We start from the raw sequence: 15293 nt of genomic DNA on the forward strand, positions 1-15293 counted from the left end.
TGAGCTTATCGTGGAGAATTTAAACCATTTACTTGTGTTGCGAAGGGTTGATAAAATAGAAAGTGGTACTGCTTGACAGACAGTGTCTCTTTGCAATCGTTACCAATTTGCGGTACAAAATACTAAAAATAAGTTGCCACTTTTATTGTTAAAGAAATGCATGTATATATATATATATATTCAGAGGGGCAAAAAAGTATTTATTCAGCCACCAATTGTGCAAGTTATCCGACTTAAAAAGATGAGAGAGGCCTGTAATTTTCATCATAGGTACACTTCAACTATGACAGACAAAATGAGGAAAAAAAATCCAGAAAATCACATTGTAGGATTTTTAATGAATTTATTTGCAAATTGTGGTGGAAAATAAGTATTTGGTCAATAACGAAAGTTTATCTCAATACTTTGTTATATACCCTTTGTTGGCAATGACAGAGGTCAAACGTTTTCTGTAAGTCTTCACAAGGTTTTCACACACTGTTGCTGGTATTTTTGCCCATTCCTCCATGCAGTTCTCCTCTAGAGCAGTGATGTTTTGGGGCTGTTGCTGGGCAACACAGACTTTCAACTCCCTCCAAAGATTTTCTATGGGGTTGAGATCTGGAGACTGGCTAGGCCACTCCAGGACCTTGAAATGCTTCTTACGAAGCAAATCCTTCGTTGCCCGGGCGGTGTGTTTGGGATCATTGTCATGCTGAAAGACCCAGCCATGTTTCATCTTCAATGCCCTTACTGATGGAAGGAGGTTTTCACTCAAAATCTCATGATACATGGCCCCATTCATTCTTTCCTTTACACGGATCAGTCGTCCTGGTCTCTTTGCAGAAAAACAGCCACTGGATGCAACTCAGCATTCTTTGTCCTCCAAACACGACGAGTTGAGTTTTTACCAAAAAGTTATATTTTGGTTTCATCTGACCATATTACATTCTCTCAATCTTCTTCTGGATCATCTCTAGCACACTTCAGACGGTCCTGGACATGTACTGGCTTAAGCAGGGGGACACGTCTGGCACTGCAGGATTTGAGTCCCTGGCGGCGTAGTGTGTTACTGATGGTAGGCTTTGTTACTTTGGTCCCAGCTCTCTTTTTTTATTATTATTTATTTTACTTTTATTTTACTAGGCAAGTCAGTTAAGAATAAATTCTTATTTTCAATGACGGCCTAGGAACAGTGGGTTAACTGCCTGTTCAGGGGCAGAACGACAGATTTGTACCTTGTCAGCTCGGGGATTTGAACTTGCAACCTTTCAGTTACTAGTCCAACGCTCTAACCACTAGGCTACCCTGCCGCCCCACTAGGTCCCCCCGTGTGGTTCTGGGATTTTTGCTCACCGTTCTTGTGATCATTTTGACTCCATGGGGTGAGATCTTGCGTGGAGCCCCAGATCGTGGGAGATTATCAGTGGTATTGTATGTCTTCCACTTCCTAATAATTGCTCCCACAGTTGATTTTTATACTGATAACAAGTTCAAACAGGTGCCATTAATACAGATAACGAGTGAAGGACAGGGGAGCCTATATAAAGAAGAAGTTACAGGTCTGTGAGAGCCAGAAATCTTGCTTGTTTGTAGGTGACCAAATACTTATTTTCCACCATAATTTGCAAATAAATTCCTAAAAAATCCTACAATGTGATTTTCTGGATTTTTTTCTCATTTTGTCTGTCATAGTTGAAGTGTACCTATGATGAAAATTATAGGCCTCTCTCATCTTTTTAAGTGGGAGAACTTGCACAATTGGTGGCTGACTAAATACTTTTTTTGCCCCACTGTATATATATGTATACAGCTTGTAAAAACAGTAGAAAACTATAAGGATAACACAATACAGTAAATGGCCTATTTTATTTTGTGGTCCTTAAGGTGGTCATGCTGGTCATGGGTAACGGTCAGCTTCAGGAGACCAGGCCCCCTTGTGTGACTTTGTGTTTGTACTGTTTTGTCTCGGGTAGTCAGCATCTCTACAAGCATCTTTGGGTATGCGTCAGCTCATGCTTTTTACTAAAGTCATGACCACCACTTTTATGGGCTGTTTCCTCCCTCACTGTCTAGACAGGTTTGGGGATGTGAGAGTTTGTGAGCCCACTGAGCCCAATATTGAATGAAACGACTTTTACCAGTCATGGGGAAAAAAAACATTCTGCTAGGGGCAATCAGATTTGTATGTAACGTTTATGGTAGTGATTTATTTAACTTTGTCTCCTCGGTAAGAAAAGCACCACTTATTTTTAAAATTAGGAATCCAATGTGCCATGTGTTTATTTCTGTGTTTACGTGACTAATGCTACTACCTTTTGGAAAATCTGTACGATTGATGTAATGTAATGTCCATCACTAGTTCTCCAGATAGAAAGATTTGGAGATTGATATTGTTGTTGTTGTTTTGATAGGTTCCTCTATGTACTGCACTGATCCACACAAGAAAACTATGAGTGAACTCTTTATGTAATAGGCAGTTTGCATAAAGATCTGTTAGAATTGGCATCCGGGGGAAATAAAGGTGAACTTTTATAATATTTTATAATATATTTATAATATATTTCATTTAGCAGATGCTGTTATCCCTTTTTATTCCTTTTGTAGTTGATCTTTCCATCTAGGGCCTTTGTGAGGGCAGACGTCAGTGATTGTGGGATGAGCCTGTCAATCAGAGCTCCCAGGGTGGACTACAGCAGTACCACGGGACTCTGTGGGACGTTCGACCGGAACGGTCACAACGACTTCCATGGACCTGATGGGACCACCTATGGGAGCACTGAACAAGAACGAACGCTTTGTGCAGGAATGGAGATAACTATTAATGATTCTATATAGATCTGAGAGGGTTCCCCTGAGCTTGTAACTGTTCAGTGTACATTCCCTTTCCTTTTGGTCCTTTAGTTTGTAAGTGAATTGTTGTTCCATAATAACCTTGGGTTACTTTCTCTATTTTAGCTGGCATGAGAAAAGAAAGCCTTTATCAAATTCTGTGTTATCCCCAAGGCTTCCTCTAATTCAGAGTCTGATGAGATAGCTCGTTGTCTGATCCATATCCCTCTGTTTCTTCTTCGTGTCAGGCTAGCCGCGGGGGAGAGCTTATTTGACGCCGTGCCCCCTGTAATGGAGGTGGAGGAACTACGGCCTTTCTGTCGGTGTCAGGAGGGCTACAGCATGTCTCTGCATTTCACCACGGGCCACACCGGGAGATAAGCCACGATAACTTTAACCCCTCGTCGTCCCAGCACCAGGCCCAGTGCCAGTCTCACGACAACGTGGATGTCTTCCCCTGGGTGGACACTACCTCTGAGTACATTAGGAGCGCTGAGCCAGAACAAAGTGACCACCAGGGAGTGTCCATTCTGAAAGGCCCAGCTCTGCCTATGGAGATACACAAACAGCCGAGTTCCCAGATGGTGGACTATGGTGGGTTTGGGGACCACGTGGATAAGAGTGAGAGAGAGATTGACCGGGAGCTCAGAAGAGACTTCTTGGTTGCCATAGACGACAACAGGCCCAAGACAAAGAGACAGGTGTTCTACCTTTGTATTTTTTCTTATCTTATTGTTTATCTTGTTGTATAGTGTCCTTGAGTAGATTTGAATGACCCTTGATATTATTTAAGCATTTTTCTATTGTTATTTCCATTGACCGCAATGTGAGTGCAGTTGAACTTGAACTTCTTGAACTTGATGTTATAGGATGACCTGGCCTGGGAGGAGACTCTGGTGCCCTACCTGGAGAACGAGTGTGAGAGGATGCTATTGGAGGACCGGACCCAGAGGGCCCTGGAGCTGGGGGAGTCCATGGCCAGGACCGGGATGGAGGGGGTTGGGGGGATCGTTGGGACGGTACTCACCGCACTGCGCTGCCCCAACTTCTGCAACGGGAACGGCCAGTGCACTGTGTGGGGTTGTCAATGCTATCCTGGCCACAGCTTCTACGACTGCAGTCTGGCTATCAGTGAGTGTTCACTCGCAAGCTGCTCAGAGGTTGGGCGTAATTTTGGCGTCAAAACAGCTCATCTTAAAATTGGATTTCATCAGCACATTGGTCATTTTGTTGTTAAGTCTACGACATTAGACTACTGCACTCTCAAGTTATTTTTAATATTGGATACAGTGAGCAATCCTAATCCACATCCACAAAGGAGTACTGATTTAGGATCAGGTCCCTATGGTCCATATAATTATAATCTAAAACACAAAACTGGCCCTAGATCAGTACTCCTACTCTGGTATGCTTTGTGAACACAGATCCTGATTGAGAGATGGGAGATAGTAGGATGCTGTTTATCACCAGATAGAGGTCCGGGCATCCATCCGTGACCTCTCTCTGTGTGTTGTGTGATTTATAGTAGCTGATCTGGGATCAGGGTCCTTGGGGAACACGGCAGGGCACGCCAATACATCCAGCTAATAGCTCAACTGATCACAGGCGAACATCAAGTCTCCCCCTGGGCCACAGCACAGATCAGGGAGGGGACATTGAAGGCGAATTGTCTCCTCTATTTGTGTTGATTGTTTGTTGTTATGCTGTGGGGATAGCATCTTACCTTATTCAAGTAAATGCCACTGAGTTTAATATCACTTATGGCATTGTATTCTGTAGAACGTAGAATCAAACTGGAATCAAAGATGGCAGACGTACTAGTACTGTACTTTATGCAGACAGAGTCAAAATGACTCTTTCCAAATGTTAAACTCATTCTGGCGGGTATTATAAAACAGTTTGCTGCTTCATGACAATGTACTTGAGCATGACCTCTCAATGCTATGACTTTTGTGTCAGGCTGGTGATGTGTTTATTGCGACCGTCTCTGTGAATTTGCTAACTGTGTTCTAGTCGAGGACTGCCTTTGAATTGGTGGATCTTCCATTGTGGTTTGTCAGCAAGTGGGCTTGTATTGCACTAGACTTGCATACTGAGTTTTCTATTTGGAGCTTCCTCACTTATTCCACTCCGCCTTTCCTCCTCTCTGATGATCTATCTCTCCGTTCCCCACTCATCCCTCTCTCGTCCATCCTCAGGTCAGCCCGTGGAGTTGACAGACCTGGAGAACAGTGGTCTGTCTGTATAACATCAGAGCGTTCGACTGTCGCAGCGTTCGGGGTCTTCGCCTCGGCTTCATCGACTCTCCCCAACCTGGGCTGTCACCTCACATGACTGATGGTGAGAGAAATAACTCAGACAATGGTCACGGGCGTACAAGGACATACCCCAAAGTGTTGCCGTATTAATAAACAGAGTGGGGAACACAGAAAAAACAGACGAGATGCTGGAATCTATCTGAGTTTTTTTTAATTGAAAGAGTTCAACAAAACTATGATGCTCTAGATTCTCTTTTCCGATCATAGGAGGAGGACTCATTGCAGTAGGCCTTGTGATTATCCCTCAGACAGACTGGTAAACTACTAGTTCACCACAGGACTCTAATATCCCAAAGTATATTTTTTTCCTGTGCACTATACGATTTTTTTTATACAGCGCATTTCAATCCCAGATGAAGACAGTAGGTTACTTAAGACAGAAACAATAGGAGGGAGGTTGGTCAGGGAGGAAGGGGTTGGCATTCAACGTGAATGGCTCGCAACCCAACGGTTGTGTGTTCAAATCTGAACGCGGATAACTTTAGCATTTAGCACTTTAGCATTTTTGCAACTGCTTACTACTTTTCAGCTACTCTGCAACTACTTAGTATGTTAGCTAACACTTCCCCTAAACATAACCCTTTATCCTTACTCATAAACCTAACCTGTTAACTACCTAACCTGTTAACTAACCTTAACCCCTAAACCTAACCCTAACCTTAACACCTAGCCTAGCTAACATTAGCCACCTAGCTAGACTACCTAACATTAGCCACAAAGAACAATTATTTGTGTAATGTACACAAATGCGTTATGATGAATGAAAATTGTGTAATACACACAAAATGCAGTGTGATGAAAATTGTGTAATGCACTTGCCTGCCACAATAAGTCATTTGTGTCTATTTCACAATAAGCTGTGATAGTGTGTTGGCCTAACAAACTACCGCTCTACAGGACTGGCCTTCAGTCATTATCAACATTATAATTACACGTAAGACACACATTGTTCACATGCTCTGATGGTGATCTATCTATCTATCTATATATCTATCTATCTATCTATCTATCTATCTATCTCCTCTAGAACCTGAATGGTGAGCGGAGGACCAGAGCTACCTTCCTGAGCTCCAAGGTTCTAGACTGTTCCGTCCCCTAACTGAATGACAAACCCTACACTCGCTGGGAAGTCAAGGTAAAGTTGTGTACGGTATTTACCATCTGGTAAAGTTATATCAATAAAGTTAACTTATTTGTTTTACTAAAAGCACATGGAAAGTCATCTCATCTCCTTGCAAGAACCTGTGATTATGGCTCACTTTTTCAAAGACAACTTGAAGTCTTTCCGCTTTGCCCTGTTCCTGACCTTCTCCTTGCCTCGTATACAGCCTATATATCATGTTCCAGCATGTCCCTGAGTGGTTTGGGATCGCTGTTTGTTTACTGCTGTATTAGAAGACATTAGCATAAATCTCAATGTAGGAGACAGAGCCGTGGGGCTTCTCTCCACGCCCCCAAGGTTAGCCCAAAGTCAGGTCTTTCTGGATTAGGTGAGTGGGCTTAGAAGATGAGCCCGATATTACCTACCTTAGTCCAGGCTCTGCCATTAATCTACAAGGTTTAGGGGAGTTTGAGTCACCCGTCCCTTAGGAATGTGAGGTATATTTGTATTGGATGCTGTGAAAATGTCCAAGTGTACATAAGCATGAGTTTCAAATTGTTCTAATTTTTTTTTACAGCATGTGAGCTTCAAACTTCTGAAATCATATTACATGAATTACTTAGCTAAACCACCAAACCATTTGACCATCCAAACCAAACTCAAGACAAGGAAGTCCTCCTGTATGATATGAATGTCTTGAACTGATTAGCACTAGAGTGTGTTGAGTATTGGTTGGCTACAGTGTTGTTCCTTCCTGTCTCAGGTGACCAATGACGGCTCTCAGTACAGTGAGCCTAAGGTGCTAACAATCTACGATGGCGTGCGCCAGGTGTGTGAACCAACCCACTCCGGACTCTGTAAGTTAAACGTAACTACCAGACACCACACAAACACACGCACACATGCACGCACACATTCATATTTCCCCTAAAAGACGCAGCGTATCTCCTCAAAAACCATGCAAGTTTAGGAAAACTCTTCACCACCGAGAAAGACATAAGATACTCGTATAAAGAGAAGTGAAAAGCAGGCCGTCTCGTAATGTCTGCAGGGTAGTTGCTGCTGAACATGTTGTCCACACAACATCACTTTCAGAGCTCCCTACGCCCATGGATGTTTGTTCTAAACCACAGATGTTATGAATGTCCTCCACACACACACACACACACACACACACACACACACACACACACACACACACACACACACACACACACACACACACACACAAACTCCACACTGATACAACAAACTGCAAGCCGCTATGGTAATCGTGATCGGCATGTAAGGTTTGAAAAAGGATCAACATCTTGACAATCGGAGAATATCAATTGCATATCCTTGATTCCTTGTGTCCTCTCTCCTCCTTTTCAAAAACCATTCGATGAGAAGGTCAGATGTCCCTCCCCTCTGACCTTCTCATCCAATGGGTTTTGAGAAGGAGGTGAGGAGAGAGGACACGAAGGATCAAAGAAATGCAATTCACATTCTCCGCAAGACCAAAGTGGGAAGGTGACCGTCTTGAGGAATGAGAGAAGGAAACGATAGATAGCGGTGTTCTTGCCACGGTCATTCATTTTCACTTGGAGGGGGGCTGACACACTGGTATAGAGAGGGGAGACAATCTCTCCATTTTTTCTCTCCTTCTCTCTCTCTCTCTCTCTTTCAATTCAATTCAGAGGCTTTGTTGGCATGGGAAACATATGTTCACATTGCCAAAGCAAGTAAAGTAGATAATATAAAAAATTTAAATTAACAATAAAAATGAACGGTAGACATTACACTCACAGAAGTTCCAAAAGAATAAAGACATTACAAATGTCATATTATGTCTATATACAGTCGTCTCTCTCCCTCCCCCCACCTTTCTACCCCTCCTCAGGTATATTTACAGTCTGCCTGCCGGCCTGCAACACACCCACCCACCCAGGGCTACAGATGCTTCCCATATCTTTGCGCTGCATGGTTCACTTCATTAACACCGTCTAATAGGGATTAATAATGGACAGTCAGACAAGATTGATCATGATTGGCACAGGGCACCTTTGATGGAGTGGAGAACTTTGGAGTTTTATGAGTTTTATGAAAAAGGGGGTGATTCTCTTTTAGTTGAGTTATAGGTCAGGAAGTTTCATGTATGGGCTTTGAACAGCTTTCCCTTTGAAGGTTATATTGTTGGATTATACTTCCAAACACACCCATGCGCAGGCACAAACACACACACACACACACACACACACACACACACACACACACACACACACACACAATTGACAAAATAGTCTCTTAGTAGGCCTTGAGCAGGCCCTGTCTTTCTCACTTCTCAAGGGCTGTGTGTTTCTGAAGCAGCCTGTCCCAGTTTTACTGTCTATGTCATTCGGTCTCAGCTCTGAGGAAGATGCCTGGTCCCATTAGCTGTGTCATCAGTCTCTGTCCCAGTGTTAGATCAAAGGAGAGCAGGCCATCTGCAGGGGCTGTGTTTCTATACCTGTCAGGACCGGTCTAACAGCACTCTGCAACAGAGGAGCCTGTCTTCACATGTCTCTGTGTCCCCGTAGAGAGACTGTAACCCTCCTTCTTCCTCCCACCTTTCATCCCCTCCATCTTCCTCTCCTCTCCCTCCCGCCATCCCAACCCTCTCTCTCCCTTTCTCCTTCCCTCCCTGCATCCCACCCCTGACACTAACGCGTTGTGACAGCCTTTTGGGGCTTCACAGTGTCAGTGATGCTGTCTGCAGTAGACACCAGCTCCCCCTCAATCCCCCTGTGTGCCTGGAACTACCCTCTCAAACAGCTGGAGTACAATAATGAATACCGTCTGTCAGACACAATTGATAAAAAGAGAACACTTTATACTGTTTTATCTTTTATCTCTCCGTCTTTCTCTCTGTCTCTCTCTCACTCTCTCTCCCTCTCCCCTCTACCCCCAGTCAACCAGCCCCCCAACCTGCACCAGCCTCAGGGGGGCCTCAGCACCTTCGTGGGGGCAAACTTTGTGTTCCAGTTCACGCCGACGGACCCCGAAGGCTCGGCGCTCCTCTTCCTCCTGGAGCAGGGCCCCTCCCGAATCCACCCTCTCCCCCACCGGCCTCCTCATCTGGAAAGTCCATCTGGTGGAGATGCAGGGGAATACTCGGCTTGACAGTTTATTCCTACCTCCCTCATTCCCTCCCTACCTCACTTGGTGGGTGAGTTTAGCCCTCAACGACTGAAAACAGACCACAAACAGACCTCAGTCAGCATATGCATTCATTACGGATGTGTCTCTCTCCACCCCATAGCTCCACACATGCGTATCCTCTTGTTGACGAGATGTATGAGCTGGAGAAGACACTGGTTACCACGGGATGTGTGTGACAAGTTGACAACCCAAGGTTTTCACATTCCCAGGCCCATGCTAATAGTTGGTTAAGTGGTAATAAAACAGTTTACGCAAAAGCTGTGAGACAACTAAAGGATCTGCACCTTACCCTGCGAGCCCAGGTCTGGCTTGGTGCTGATGCTGATAATCGCCCTCAACTCCCGCGGTTAAACCAGTAATACAAAGATCTCTGGGAGCAGATGGTGGTTTTCTGTCTGAGGGTATCGTTGAGTCAGAGTGGATATTCATCTCTTTATTAGCGTTGAGAGGAGTTGAGGATCTGGGGAAAATTAAAACAGCCATACGCTGTGTGATTAAGCAGACCATATGAAGCTCTTCGGTTCCTGTAGCAGGCTGAGTGTGATGACATTTCATTGGCTGCGTGGAAAGCTATGTGTGGAACAGCTGTTTTTTCTGTCCTTCTGTCTATCCGTCCGTCCGTCTCTTCTCTTCAGGTGGCTGTGAAGCCTGGTGGGTGTTTGAACGGCGGGACGTGTGTGACCAACGTGGTCTTCCAAGGCGGCAGCGGCGAGTACCTGCGTGTGTGTGTGTGTCCAGGGGATAGGAGGGGGCCTGTGTCAGGAGGACATTGACGCGTGTCTGTCGGCTCTGTGCGAGGTGCCGGGGGTGTGTGCTGCTACCTTCGAATGGCTTCCTCTGTGAATGCCCTGCAGGCCTGAGAGGTAAGGCTACAGGAACACTGGCACGCATGAACACACACAAAGACAGAGAAACCCAGAAGTGTGTATTGACACTGCCAGAGATCTGATACATGTTCCCCGCTCCCCGTTCACCACTAGCAGAAACCAAGAGCCCAGAGTCTTAGTGGTGTTTGCCATGTATTCATAACCCCTGCTGAAAACACAGATCTGTGCTCCCGTGGGTCAACAAACAGCGGTGGGCGAGGTCCAAACATCCTGATCACTCCCGCTAGGCCGTGTGTGTAGCTAGTACGCGTTGAAAGGTCAGGGGTGAGGTGAGGAGAGGTGGGGGTCGGGAGTAGCTAAGGGCTGAAAACAGTGACGTGCGTTGAGGTCTGACGGCGTGCAGGCACTTTCTATTGAGCTCCCCTGGTCCCCGTCACTCACTCACACATGCACGCGCACTCAGAAAGCGGATTCCTGCTGCAGTGTTTATAGGTGTGACACCATCGCAAAGATAACCATCAAACAACCACCATCAAACAGAGTCAGTTAGGCGGGTTAACCATTAGACACATACATTCACAGGACCTAATAGGTTCTGCCCCTCTCAGCTACTGCCCTGCACGAACAGGCGACTCTCAGCACCGCGGACAGCAACCCAAATGCCTACTTGTGACAACGCTACAAACACAACAAGCCTATTAGTCAGTGCTACTGATTGAGAGATATACTGTACTTACAGAGTAGACATGTAATGTAATCATAGTAGACGGCACTACTGTAAATAAACACTTGCACTTGTATACAAAGTCCATCCGTCTATCCTTCTGGGTGAAGATATCAGTGACACTCGTCCCTGCTTGCCGTCAGTTTTTAAAAGTCGTTCTCAGTGCAATGGAGATGATGGCAAGGGATGAGAGTCGTCCTTGATCGGTTCGGTTTCGGCTGTATGTCTTTATCCGTTTCAGCTTTCGAAAATGGCCTCTCAACGGTGCTGTTGTGGCTGGTACAGTGAGGACCAGCTGCAGTAACTTTGTCGACCTCGGGGACGGTCTGTTTCAGGTCATGCTGGAACAAAAAGCTGAGGAGCTGTCCAGGTGATTTGTCTCGTGACATTGTTTCCAATTTCTTTGCAGACCACTAAGCCAAGGAAATGAAGTTCAGCAAAGTGGTCAAACCTGACGTAGCAGACATGAGTCGGTCATTGTGATGTGATGAGGGAACCCTGCCTGCGAACTTCAAAACCAGTATCTACCCTCAGGCCAGTAAGGAATATCCTATTGGTCTAATGGTCGAAGACGTAGGTTACTCCCGTGGCAGACTTGGGTTTGCATCCCGCGTGTTACACTTGCTCTCATCTGAACGTTGATATTGTCCATTATGTTATGGTAGATTAGCCCCCTCTCTACTCTGATCGACTGTTTACTATGAGTTTCACTTTCTGCCAGGCCCAGTTCATTGCATCTCTGCTTGAGTCGCTCCTAGAAACTATCATAGGTTTGTCGCTGTCTTTCCAGTGCTTTCCTTGTGATTCTGATACTGGCGAAGCAGAAACCCATATCCGTCACTTTGTTCTGCAGAGCACGGGAGAAACAATTTTACATAGAAAATTCCATCATAGGCTATGAGTAAAAAGCGATGTGGGTTGCTGACTGTTGAATCGTTCCACATAGTTGGCCCGGGGCCTGTTTGATGAGCAAACTCCTACCTAGGTAGCATGGCGTAGCATTATTTAGCTAGATGCTGTCTGTTGTTCATTCATTGCCAAATGTTTTAAGAACAGTCTGGCTTTGGATATGAGACGCTCGCGATTTCTCATGCTTGTTGAGTGCTACATTCAAGCTTTTCGCAGTAACCAGCTCTTGTCTACACGCTGTCACTGGTGAAGAAGCAGGCAGGGGAAGTAGTAGACTTGGCTGTTAGCATCGCAGCCACAGGGCCAGTCTTTCGGTTGATACCACGCATATTGAAATGATAGTGTTCATTTCTGTCCCTTCCTTTGATGTAGGCCCCTAAGCTTAGGTGTTGGTCTTCCATCCCTTATCACCTGCTGTTTCCGCTAGAAGATCCAACTTTGAATACTAGCCATCCTTATCAGCTTACTTCATCTCGCCGTGAAACGAACAGAACTGGCAGATGACGTGTGACATATTATTTGGGTGCATGGAAAATGAATGGGACACATTGACACTTGAAAGGCAGTGAAGCTCTCTGCCTTCCTTTTGGCGTCCAGGAGCTGGCAGTATAAGGTAGAAACATGTTTGCACAAGTCATGTCAGAGTTCATCTCAGCCTATGCCTCCCTCCAGTCCCTCGACTTCTTGGCACTGACGGAAACATGGATCACCACAGATAACACTGCTACTCCTACTGCTCTCTCTTCGTCCGCCCACGTGTTCTCGCACACCCCGAGAGCTTCTGGCCAGCGGGGTGGTGGCACCGGGATCCTCATCTCTCCCAAGTGGTCATTCTCTCTCTCTCCCCTTACCCATCTGTCTATCGCCTCCTTTGAATTCCATGCTGTCACAGTTACCAGCCCTTTCAAGCTTAACATCCTTATCATTTATCGCCCTCCAGGTTCCCTCGGAGAGTTCATCAATGAGCTTGATGCCTTGATAAGCTCCTTTCCTGAGGACGGCTCACCTCTCACAGTCCTGGGCGACTTTAACCTCCCCACGTCTACCTTTGACTCATTCCTCTCTGCCTCCTTCTTTCCACTCCTCTCCTCTTTTGACCTCACCCTCTCACCTTCCCCCCTACTCACAAGGCAGGCAATACGCTCGACCTCATCTTTACTAGATGCTGTTCTTCCACTAACCTCATTGCAACTCCCCTCCAAGTCTCCGACCACTACCTTGTATCCTTTTCCCTCTCGCTCTCATCCAACACTTCCCACACTGCCCCTACTCGGATGGTATCGCGCCGTCCCAACCTTTGCTCTCTCCCCCCCGCTACTCTCTCCTCTTCCATCCTATCATCTCTTCCCTCTGCTCATACCTTCTCCAACCTATCTCCTGATTCTGCCTCCTCAACCCTCCTCTCTTCCCTTTCTGCATCCTTTGACTCTCTATGTCCCCTATCCTCCAGGCCAGCTCGGTCCTCCCCTCCCGCTCCGTGGCTCAACGACTCATTGCGAGCTCACAGAACAGAGCTCCAGGCAGCCAAGCGGAAATGGAGGAAAACTCGCCTCCCTGCGGACCTGGCATCCTTTCACTCCCTCCTCTCTACATTTTCCTCCTCTGTCTCTGCTGCTAAAGCCACTTTCTACCACTCTAAATTCCAAGCATCTGCCTCTAACCCTAGGAAGCTCTTTGCCACCTTCTCCTCCCTCCTGAATCCTCCTCCCCCCCCCCCCTCTCTGCAGATGACTTCGTCAACCATTTTGAAAAGAAGGTCGACGACATCCGATCCTCGTTTGCTAAGTCAAACGACACCGCTGGTTCTGCTCACACTGCCCTACCCTGTGCTCTGACCTCTTTCTCCCCTCTCTCTCCAGATGAAATCTCGCTTCTTGTGACGGCCGGCCGCCCAACAACCTGCCCGCTTGACCCTATCCCCTCCTCTCTTCTCCAGACCATTTCCGGAGACCTTCTCCCTTACCTCACCTCGCTCATCAGCTCATCCCTGACCGCTGGCTACGTCCCTTCCGTCTTCAAGAGAGCGAGAGTTGCACCCCTTCTGAAAAAACCTACACTCGATCCCTCCGATGTCAACAACTACAGACCAGTATCCCTTCTTTCTTTTCTCTCCAAAACTCTTGAACGTGCCGTCCTTGGCCAGCTCTCCCGCTATCTCTCTCAGAATGACCTTCTTGATCCAAATCAGTCAGGTTTCAAGACTAGTCATTCAACTGAGACTGCTCTTCTCTGTATCACGGAGGCGCTCCGCACTGCTAAAGCTAACTCTCTCTCCTCTGCTCTCATCCTTCTAGACCTATCGGCTGCCTTCGATACTGTGAACCATCAGATCCTCCTCCCCACCCTCTCCGAGTTGGGCATCTCCGGCGCGGCCCACGCTTGGATTGCGTCCTACCTGACAGGTCGCTCCTACCAGGTGGCGTGGCGAGAATCTGTCTCCTCGCCACGCGTTCTCACCACTGGTGTCCCCCAGGGGTCTGTTATAGGCACTCTCCTATTCTCGCTATACACCAAGTCACTTGGCTCTGTCATAACCTCACATGGTCTCTCCTATCATTGCTATGCAGACGACACACAATTAATCTTCTCCTTTCCCCCTTCTGATGACCAGGTGGCGAATCGCATCTCTGCATGTCTGGCAGACATATCAGTGTGGATGACGGATCACCACCTCAAGCTGAACCTCGGCAAGACGGAGCTGCTCTTCCTCCCGGGGAAGGACTGCCCGTTCCATGATCTCGCCATCACGGTTGACAACTCCATTGTGTCCTCCTCCCAGAGCGCTAAGAACCTTGGCGTGATCCTGGACAACACCCTGTCGTTCTCAACCAACATCATGGCGGTGGCCCGTTCCTGTAGGTTCATGCTCTACAACATCCGCAGAGTACGACCCTGCCTCACACAGGAAGCGGCGCAGGTCCTAATCCAGGCACTTGTCATCTCCCGTCTGGATTACTGCAACTCGCTGTTGGCTGGGCTCCCTGCCTGTGCCATTAAACCCCTACAACTCATCCAGAACGCCGCAGCCCGTCTGGTGTTCAACCTTCCCAAGTTCTCTCACGTCACCCCGCTCCTCCGCTCTCTCCACTGGCTTCCAGTTGAAGCTCGCATCCGCTACAAGACCATGGTGCTTGCCTACGGAGCTGTGAGGGGAACGGCACCGCAGTACCTCCAGGCTCTGATCAGGCCCTACACCCAAACAAGGGCACTGCGTTCATCCACCTCTGGCCTGCTCGCCTCCCTACCACTGAGGAAGTACAGTTCCCGCTCAGCCCAGTCAAAACTGTTCGCTGCTCTGGCCCCCAATGGTGGAACAAACTCCCTCACGACGCCAGGACAGCGGAGTCAATCACCACCTTCCGGAGACACCTGAAACCCCACCTCTTCAAGGAATACCTAGGATAGGATAAGTAATCCTTCTC

General features: G+C 47.0%; 1 pseudogene; it reads left to right on the plus strand.

The window, feature by feature from the left end:
* LOC135541674 (von Willebrand factor D and EGF domain-containing protein-like) overlaps window positions 1–15293 on the plus strand; it is a 49978-nt pseudogene that overhangs the window by 11874 nt on the left and 22811 nt on the right.

This window comes from Oncorhynchus masou, chromosome 6 (genome assembly GCF_036934945.1).
Source record: "Oncorhynchus masou masou isolate Uvic2021 chromosome 6, UVic_Omas_1.1, whole genome shotgun sequence".
NCBI classification, from domain to species: domain Eukaryota; kingdom Metazoa; phylum Chordata; class Actinopteri; order Salmoniformes; family Salmonidae; genus Oncorhynchus; species Oncorhynchus masou.